General features: G+C 37.7%; 1 protein-coding gene across 1 annotated transcript in view; it reads left to right on the top strand.

Moving 5' to 3' along the window:
* Positions 1 to 576: 576 nt before the first annotated feature.
* The window catches only part of LOC107705473 (protocadherin Fat 3-like), a 171,035-nt gene continuing 160,800 nt past the window's right edge, over positions 577 to 10,811 (top strand). The window contains exon 1 of the mRNA XM_016508783.1: positions 577 to 698. The gene's annotated coding sequence lies outside the window, so the exon portion shown is untranslated. The remainder of the gene's footprint in view (positions 699 to 10,811) is intronic.

Below are 10,811 nucleotides of genomic sequence, written 5' to 3'. Positions count from 1 at the left end.
AAAAAAATTTAAATGACAAGAACACACAACAAAATTACTTTAAATTTAAACTTAAATTTAAAGTGAAATTTAAAATGAAAACAAAATATTCAATATAATATAAAAATATATATTTTTTTTAAATATTAACAAAAACTATAATGGTAAATCAGTAATAGTAAAATAACACTGACTGGAGTGGAAGTGTAGCCTAGGTTAACTATTTAGACAAGAAACATCCTTAAATTTGACTAAATATAATAATCTAATCTTTAAATAATAAATAATTATAAAAGAAATTACTGACAAAAGCACATGCACTTAATGCAAATATAATATGCACATTAATGATTTCCCATGCACAATAAATAATGCCAAACCGTGTGTGACTGTGTGTGTTGTGTGGATGTGTGGATGTGTGTGTGCGCGCTCGTCCGGTAGGCTGCGCTATGCTCGCACCCGCGGGAGTCGCTCTTTCCCCCCTTCCGTCCGCGCGCTTCCCCGGTCCCACACCGAGCGAGTGTGTGTGTGTGTGTGTATGTGTGTGTGTGTGTAAGAACGCGCGTGTGTGAACGCCGGAGCACATTGCTGTTGCAGAAGCTTCGGCGAGACGGTTGCACTACCGATGCGCGGTCGGATACGGAACTTCTCATGGATACGGCAAAGTAGCGCGCGGACGCCTGCCACTCACCGAACGGATTTATTACTCACGAGGATAGGTATGCGAAATGAAGTCATATGCAATGTGATTATTGATCAACTAACTGCGTTTGGGAGTGAAAGTTGGCTGGGCAGCAGACGGGGGCAGATTGAATGAAGGGGGGGCAAGTATTGAAGCAGGTTTATTCCGCAGTAAAGGCATGCGTTGCGTTGGCTGCGTTACGCGTTTGGGGTTTGAGACCTTTTTCAGTAGATCTTAGGGACAAATTGTGGTTGTGCATTGATGTTTTGAGTGCATTCAGGAGAAGCAGCCTTATTTAAGTTGTCATAGGGGGAATGACTGCACATAGAGGACTTGTGGACATGCAGAGGGCAGAGAAAGTTGTTGGAGGTGTGGTGGATGTTAATGCATGCATGCATGCTGCAGTGACAAGGTGGGAAGATCACAGCGTCCCGACTCCCGAGCATCCATGAAAGGGCTGTAAATTTACAAGCGGCCCCCGGTGCATGCGTGTATGAATTCTCAAGGGGCCCAGTGCATCTTTTAATTAAAACCCACGGAGCACATGCTCACAAACTGCACACTTCAGATCCTCCTTGAGAGCGTGTGTAGTCTGTGTGTGCGCGCTCCACGTATTAATGTGCTGAATTCACTTTTTTCTCTCCATCCTCATAAGATTGGCTTCACACCGCTCTGCGCTCGGATGATGTTGGCGTGCTCCGCACATCAATGGGAGACACACACTCTCTGAAATGCGACACTGCCCTGCATTAGGCGAATGCAGAGAGATATAGGGTCAACTAGACTCAGATATATGCATGCTTGCATACATAAACATATGTATGCGTGCATGCATTTAAAGTAAACTGTATGTTGAGCTGTTCATTCACTGTTATTGCTTAAAAAAAAAAAAGAAACCATCTTTCATTCTAAATGTAAAGGAAATTGTGAGCTACTTCTGGTTTGTTTTTCCACTAACACTCACTTTTATAGATGACTCACTTATTCCCAGCATTAGATTAGTTTTGATATGGGTTGAGTTTGGGGACAAAGCCAGGTTGGGCCAGGCAGTGCATATTTATGAGACACTCTTTGATTGGCAGTTTGGTTTGTGAAGAGATTTTGTGAACCACTTTTGAAATTAAAGGTCTGCTCCACCCAAAAATGAAAATTCTGTCTTTTACTCTCCCTAATGTTGTTCTAAAACTGCATGATTTTCTTTCTTATGTAGAACACAAAAGGAGATATTTTGAAAAATGCCTAAGCATCCATACAATGGAAGTCAATGGGGTCCAATGTTGTTTGGTTCCCAGCGTTCTTCAAAATATTTTCTTTTGTGTTCCACAGAAAGTCAAACAAGTTTGCAACTGCATGATGACAGAATTTTCTTTCTTGGGTGAACTATCCATTTAAGCATTTTGAGAAATTAGTTTTTAGTGGTACATTTTTATATGACCAATACCAGTTTTTTTAAATGGCCAATACTGATATCTAGAGAGCTTAGTGGTCAATATAATGTAACTATTTACATAATACCATTTAATAATAGTAATTGAGATCCTCAACAATGCTGAAATTTAAATGTAAACATTTATATAACTAAATTTGCTAAAGTATTTTGCATAAAATAGAGGAATGGTTCACCTAAAAATGAATATTTTGTCATCAATTTCTCATCTTCATTACAAACCAGAACACAAAATAAGATATTCAGCAGAAAGTCTGTGCTTCTCTATGCAATAAAAGTGAATGGTGACCATCCCTGTCAATTGATTTTTTCCCCCCTGAAAATGTGCTTACCTTTCAGTCTGTCCCTCACATATACGTAGCTAACATATGTCTTTTGAAGACTTTATCTACTGTATATAGCGCACAGGTTGTATGGACTACATTTATAATGCTTTTATTATTGTGCTTTACTGGAGTTTGGTCACCATTCGATTTTCCATGGGAGAAATACAGTTTGGAATGACATGTCGTGAGTAAATGAATGATTATTATTTTAAGCAATGCTAATCTCAAAATGGCTGATATATCAATCTAGCACTAGATAATATGGCTCAACCTTATATTTATTTATGTATGTTAATGCATTTTTCCCTTTCACAATTGAATCACCATTGGATAGTGCAGCCAAGTGATGCGTTTATGCCTCTGCTAATGCTCAAACTATAAAACATCAAACCACAGTGGAAACACATATTAAGATATGCTCAAAGTGCATCTAGGAACTGAGTGAAAGAGGAGCTAGTTAGTCTGTGTGAAGTGACACACACCCACTTTTGTCAGCATTCCAAACAGCTGTCTGTTCAGATACATGATATGTTTTCTGGAAAACATTTTTTTTTACTGGTCCACCTGTTCAGTGCCGTTTGTCCTTTATGCGTGCATCAGTCTGTGTGTGTGTGTGTGTGTGTGTGTGTGTGTGTATGCGGGTAGAATGACCTCCACGTCGCTGATCAATGCCGACGTTCTTCCTTAGAAACGGAGGGATGTGTCCCCGTGTGGGGCGACCCTTCCCCCATCTGTTCCCAGCGCAGCTCAGCGTGTGTGTGCGTGTGTGTGTGTGTGTGTGTGTGCGAGCCCATTCTCAGCATCTGCTTTGCCAAATGCCAGGACTCAGTGGACGCTTCACATTAAAATCAGCGGCCCGCTCCGCGTGTGTGAGGGGGTATGGAGTCCTGATGTGCCGTTGTTGCGTCTCCCAGTATCCACGCCATTGTTTGTGTGCGCGCTTTTGTTCTCCACTTGCGCTGGAATGCTCTTCAGTGCTGTGTCAACTGTAGAGACCCCCTCAGATCCCTGTCCTGCACCCCCGTGGCCCCTCTCTCCAATCTTTTCCTTGTTTTTCAGTCTTAATTTGTTTTGTCTTGCCCTTCTAGTTTGTCATTTTTCATAGAGGACTGAAAGATGGAGTAATTAGAGTTGGCTCTTTCTGAATGTTTCTTTCTGTGTGCGGTTGGGCCCCGTCAGCAGGACAGGGGCCACACTTATAAACAAATGTCTAAGACAGAGTCTACCAGAGTCTCTGTTGCTGTTTCTCAAAACCTATTGAGCTGCCTTTTTGGGCATTATAGATGCACTTCATCCCTTGCTAAAGAGACCGTGGCAGATACTTTGGCACTTTGTTGTATATTATGGTACTAAATTATTGCTTTTTTCATATACTATTATTTAAATGGTACTTTAAAGAACACTGTGGTATGGTATTAACATAATACATGTCAACAAAAACATGGGAAGAAAAGGCAATTTTCTAAGTAAACAGTTCATATACTATGGTATTTATGTGGTAGTCCAAAGTATACCAGGGTATTACCATGACATCATGCCCACATTATTAACATAGTACATGTGCAAAAACTATTTAGTGTTTTCTAGTGATGCGACAAATTTTTTTGGCCGAAAACCAAAAACAAAAGTTTTTGCAATTTAAATTTGGGTAACTAACTGGTTAGTTAAACTCTTTATGCTGTTCAGGGTGTAATGTTCTTGGTTGATAAATTAAACCATTTGTAGTTTTTAGGACTGGGGCACCAAAGTTATTTTTTACCGAAACACAAAACTGAAAGTTTTCATTTAGCTGAAAACCAAAGCCGAAAATAAAATTTCTGTACTTAAATTTGGGTAATTTAACTCTTTATGCTGTTCTGGATGCTGTTTTTGGTGGACTAATTAAAACAGTTGTAATAAAGTTCTTCAGGAATGAGGCGCCAAAATATTTTTTTTTAACGAAACATCTAAATGAAAAGTTTAGTCAAAAATGAATTTTCTTTAATTAAAATTAAGTAAATGGCTCATTGAACCTTTTATGATGTGTAAATTAAACCAGTCATAGTAAAGTTGTTCAAATATGAGGCACCAAAATTATTATTATTATTATTATTTTTTTTTTTTTTACCAAAACCAATAGTTTTCATTTAGCCGAAAATAGAAACGAAAGTAATGTTTCTGTAATTAACTTTGGGCAGTTGAATTCTTTATGCTGTTCTGGATGTTGTGTTTTCAGGTAATAAATTAAATTAGTTTAAGTGAAGTTCTTCGGCAATGAGGCGCCAGAAGTTTGCATTTACCAGAAAAGCAAAACCGAATATAATGTTTCAGTAATTAAATTTGGGTAATTGGGTAAATAAACATATGCTGTTCACGGTTTTGTGTTCTCGGATGATAAATTAAACCAGTCGTATAAAAATACTTTGGCGAAGAGCTGCAACTTGATATACAAATTTTATGTATTGCTACTCTAGCAATAGCATATTCTTTGTTCACGGTGAAGTATGTCCAAACTGCTGATGCTTCTTGTAGCTTATCCACAATGTGTGCATGAATAAATACTGATTCAGTCAAAACATGCCATCAGAAATGCGCTAATTTAATGTCATTGCTTCTGTCAAGGATTTTGAACCTCTGAAACCATTTCGGTTGCATAATTTTGGTGCATTACTGGTATTTTTGTAATTCCATGTCCAAAAACATGGTATTACCATGGCACCATATCCCAAAATCATATTTCAATTTTTTGTTATTATAGGTATATTTGATACTGTCTAGATTTTCACAAATTTTTGAGACACACCCTGTGTTTGTGAGTTTCTTAAAACACTCAAGTACCTTGTTTGGACAAAAGTTACAGGTCTTTTCTTCCCTGTCTGTCTTTTATTTGCGTTTCTCAATGATCATAGCTAATTGTTCTAATTAACAGTGTTGTAATTAGTCAGGTAATAAAGCTTCAAGTCAAGAACAACCGCTCAAGGGAGTGTCTCTTTAATGAGTGCTGGTGTTATTGCGGCATTGACTGCGTTCAGTGGCTTTGCCGTGTGTGTGTGTGTGTTTGCTTTCTTGGGAAAGAAAGTGAGAGTCTTTTAGAGCGAGCCAAAATGAGTACATTGGCTTTGATCCAGCTCGGTAGACCAGAAGAGAGAAAGAGAAAGCGAGCGAAATGCAGGGTTTGGTCCAGTATGGTCGACTGATGGTTGAAATCTGAGCATGTGATTTTAAGGCTAAGAATACATCTCTGAACTACACACACACCATGAGATGAACACAATATAATTGCATTTCCAAGTTTTTTGGAGTACGTTACAAGAAAATACTATTTAGGTCAAAATTTCATGTCTAATTCAATTGTAGTTTCTTGGTAATTATTTGTGAAATTTTGCCATTTTTGAGTGAAAATTGTTTCCTACTCAAATTTAAGAATAATCTACATAACTATATACCAACATAAGTTAACCCCGTTAATAATTACATTGTTGCACACTAATCCATATTACCTCCATGTGTGGATGAGTGTTTTGTGTTTGTGTATAGCGTGATCTGTGTGTGTGTGTGTGTGTGTGTGTGTGCGGAGGCTGGTGAATGATGTGCTCTGAGCACATGCTTGTCAATTCGGTGACGCCCTTGTCTGTCTCGCCGGTGAGCCTGATGTGTATCGATCCAGGATGCCACCATCAGTGCCAACCACACATACACACACACACACACTAAAACATCCTCTGTGTTAACAGTCTGAGAAAAACTCTTCTCTTCCTGACAATCAAAAGCCACTTGATCATTAAACCAGCCAATCACGGCTCACTTTAATAGCAGCTAACCTAATCACAGCGTTCTTCTAAAGAAGCAATTCGGATAGAAAACTTATTGGCTTGTCTTTTGAAGAAACTCATTCTGTCCATCAGCGCACTGGCGATTATCTTGGTGTCAGAGTAATTTGTAGATTGTTCAAAATCACAAAATAACTATTTTTGATGATTGATTTTGCTTTAGCTTGTGAAACATGGTTAAAGTCAACATGAAATCAAAATTGACCCTAATTGTTTTCTTTCAAAATGCAATACAACACCACCTCAAACAACTTTCTTGTTCAGATGATGTCATCAAGCCCTCTTATAATCAAACCCTTTCCTCCAATCACATGTCATTTACCATCCAATCAGATTAAAGGGGTCATATGATGCGATTTCAATTTTTCCTTTCTCTTTGGAGTGTTACAAGCTCTTGGTGCATAAAGAAGATCTGTAAAGTTGCAAACACTAAAGTCTCAAAACCAAAGAGATATTCTTTATAAAAGTTAAAAGAGTTAACCACGCCTACCTAAAACTGCTCGTTCTAACACGCCCCCACATACCTACGTCACGATCTGGGAAGATTTGCATAACGCCACCCAAATGTTCACGCAAAGAAAGAAGGCGTAACTTTTATTCTCGCTGTAGTATTGTTGACGCTGCAGCCATGTCCTGAAGACGCTGTGTGCTTCGTTGTGAAAGCGAAACTACTTTGTTTGGTCTTCCAAAAGAGGACAATATCCGCTTCGTCATGCCTAGAGCTGATCTGTGCTGGTCGCTGAGGGAATACATCAACTTTCACCGTGGACGAAGTGGAGTCCAGCCCGCCTCAGCTCACTCTATCCCGGCCTCAGTGCACACTAAGCTGGGGCTTCCCCTCACGCTATGCCGTTGTGTTTTTCGTTGCCACTGATGATTCAAACGCGAGTTTTGGTTTCAAAAAGGCGGGGCATAGAGGAGAAACAATAATGTACAGTATGTGGAAAATAATGTGTTTTTTTAACTTTAAACCGCATAAACACATTTCATTACACCAAATACACCAAATAATGTTCTTTTTTAGCAGCATCATATGACCCCTTTAAATAAAGTCTCTCACTACATTTCTTTTCTTGTTAATCTAAGGAAGTATGTGATGTTGTGAAAGTGAAATGGGTTTGTGAACTGTGTTGACTAGTGAAAGCAATGACCTTCATTGTTGTTGAAGGAGTTGAAAGGTTTTAGAGAGATGTCAAAGGTCATTGGCTAGGTGTACGATTACAGTGTAACATATGAAACTTTATCCAGGGCCGGGTCGGCATTCATCTGCAAACGTGTGATGTTAAATACTTAAGCCACCGAGAGCGATAACCATGTGTTCTGTGGAAACTTGAAAAAAAAAAAAAAAAAACTTTTCGGCATTCATCTGCAAACGTGTGATGTTAAATACTTAAGCCACCGAGAGCGATAACCATGTGTTCTGTGGAAACTTGAAAAAAAAAAAAAAAAACTTTTAAAAGTATTTCTGGTGTATCTTATATAGGCCGAAATGTGGCTTAAAATCTGCTAAAGGGTAATTAAATGTAGCAAATCATGTAAAAATGTATCATCTTGTATTGGAAAATGAAACAACATTTCATCAAACTTTGGTAATTGCCTTAATCTTTTAAACATCTGAGAAATTTAAAGTCAGGTACGTTATCATCTTTGACATCTTTAGGTGGTGCATTATCATCTTTGACAGACAGCATGCTGAAGTCACAAATTCGTTGACTTTTGAAAATTAAGTTAAATTTTTTTTTTCCAGGAATGGAGTGGCTTTGAAGCACAAAGTTGTTTTTATTGTCTCTTATAACAAAATAATTTTATTTAAACCCATAAAAATACAGATCCTGTTGTAAATAATAGTGAAAAATCACCTTTTAAAATGATTACCCCTTTGTATTCTGAACTGAAGGCATGTTGCCAAATTTGATCTAAACTGAATCTGTATGTTGTTTGAAATCCAGTTAACATTTGTGTTTCAGTCTGAATGGCCAGATCTGAATTTAAGTAGTTTTTTTGTCATTCAGAACATTCAGAATCAGTGTGTATCATAGGCTATTCATACACAATGTGCATTAGTGCGACATCTGTCTGAATTCACTCATCTTTTCCCTAAAGTGTGGATATAGTTTCCTCAAATTTGCAAAACAAAGTGGAATTGCAAGTGTGAATAAAACCTTATTTTCTCATCAGGAAGTCATGTGATCAGAAATCCATAAAGTGCTTCTGTTTTTAACGTAATTTTACATAAAGAGTTATGTAAAGTTGCAATTACGTGTCCGTTCATGGACTGAAAACTTTATGCTACAAAGAGCGTTAAACTTGCTTACTGTTCAGAAAAACTAATTTTGAAGTGATTAGAAACTTGGACCACTCACCCACATCCGTCTCTGCGCTCGTTGATATCTCCCATCCTCCTCCAGTGTTTGTCCCTGATGTGCTTTTCTTAGGCTCTGATTCATTACATCAGTTGAGATAAATTCTGTTTTTCAGTGGCTTGATTTTACCGGAAACATGGAAGCAGCTCGTTTAGGACACGGCAGTGGCGGGTCGATAGCTTGTTAGAGCTCCTTTTGACAAGATGTCGTTCGCAGAGGTAATTTACCCGTAAACTCACTAAAGTTGCCACTTACATCACTGTCGTCCATATGTGGATGAGCACAAATCAAAAGTGCATTGATCGGCATGCAACCTTTCTAAGACAAACACCTGCCTGTGTGTTTGTGTGTTTGTGATAGTAGTTTATTGTTGCTCTGTTGGTTAGTGTTCTTTTGTATGCGAGTGTGTGATTTATAATTGATCGGGTCTTCTATAAAGTAGTTTTATTGCTTTTTCCCTTACTGTGGTGATCCAATAGGTCTGAGAGGAAATCTGCTAATTCTTTTAGGAAATCTGTATATGGCCCTGGTGGTCTATACACAGTAGCCAGAGCAAGAGATACAATACATGGTGATACCATTTTACTGAATGATCAGCATAGTTATGTATGTGACAGTTAATTATTCTAGTATTATCTAGTCAAACGTGGTAGTACTTGTGGCATTGATGGAGACGGACAACAGAGGTTGTCATGTTGAGATTTTTGTGGGAAGATTTGTGGCCCATATTGTAAGGAGGCAGTAATTTTTTTGCAACATAGCATTGAAAAATTAAAGTTCATTACAAATGATACATTTGTTTTTAATAGTCAAATGGAAGTTATTCAACTAATATTTTCAAAATAATCCAGGCATTCGGGAACTGCTAAATCATGTCATTATTATCTCATTAGGTGAGTTACTTTTACGTTTGTTTATTATGCCATTTACAAGTACTTTTATTATGCCAAAGATATCTTATGTTTTGTTTCTCATTTTTAACTTAAATGTAAAATTAATCATTGTTGCACTAGCTTAATTGTGAGGCGGTTTTACATTAGATTTAAAGTGTACGAGCATATTGTTTTGATGCGTTTCAAATTATTTGTATGTAGATTTGCATCATAGGTTCATAGACATGGTCGTAGGTTCGATTCCCAGGAAATGAACTGATAAGATGTATACCTTGAATGCAGTGCAGTTGCATTTGATAAAAGTGTCTGTCAAATGCATAAATATTAGGGCTGTCAATAGATTAAAAATTTTAATCTGATTAAAATCTGTTATTATGCTACTCTGTGCGGTCGTCACCGGTCTAATAAAACTCACAACATATTAAAGCATCTTTGGTGTTTCCATATGTTCTACAAAACAAAACGAAATCGAGGAAAAAAACAAAACGGAAATCGAGGGGTTATGATGTCATTGGCAGGCGACACAATGACACTATGGACACGGTCCGTGTCACTAGTTAAAATTGCTTATTTCTCTTGATTTAAACATTCTTCGAAACATTTGGGATAATGTAAGTACACAAGTCAGCAAAATATATAACACTGTTCTAGTGTTTTTTAAATTTTTTTTATTTTATTTAAATAAAAAAATCTTACATATTGTGCCTCCAAATGATATAAGGAGCCCATATAAGCACATATGAAAGAAAAAAAAAATGCTAAAAAAAAAATGCAGAATTGTATAGTATGTGTACAGTGCAACAGCAATTAGCTTTTTTACATTTTAGAGAAGTCAAGTTGCGATACCGAACAGGACCGCATGGTGATGCCAAAAAAACCCTAAACCAATCGCCGGCTGACTGCATATATCTACTAAAGTACACGGATCCATTCAGAATAAATAAACACAGCAACATACACATGACAAATCAAAACATTATCGTGTAAACAACGTGAATGTACGGAAATATCTGTGCCTGTGCATAAATACAATGTGCAATCAGTACGACTCCTGTATGCCTCCGCAATTATCTTTACCTTGTTGCACTCTTCATCCATCAAAACTTTTCTAAAGAGACACTGGTTATACAGTCGAGAAAACGTAGTTTGCGTCTCATCTGGCCATACAGCGGTGGGATGTGTTGACCATCCGTTCAGTCTGTACTTCACACAGCGTGACGTGTGAGGGCTCGCGCTCTTCAGAGACAATCACAGAATATGACAGAGCTCATGTTTTAAAGCCAAACACACTGGAATGAATAATTCACTGAAA

The sequence above is a fragment of the Sinocyclocheilus rhinocerous genome, unplaced genomic scaffold (assembly GCF_001515625.1).
Source record: "Sinocyclocheilus rhinocerous isolate Xijiao unplaced genomic scaffold, SAMN03320098_v1.1 scaffold3340, whole genome shotgun sequence".
NCBI classification, from domain to species: domain Eukaryota; kingdom Metazoa; phylum Chordata; class Actinopteri; order Cypriniformes; family Cyprinidae; genus Sinocyclocheilus; species Sinocyclocheilus rhinocerous.
This window is presented reverse-complemented; position numbering and strand designations above follow the sequence as displayed.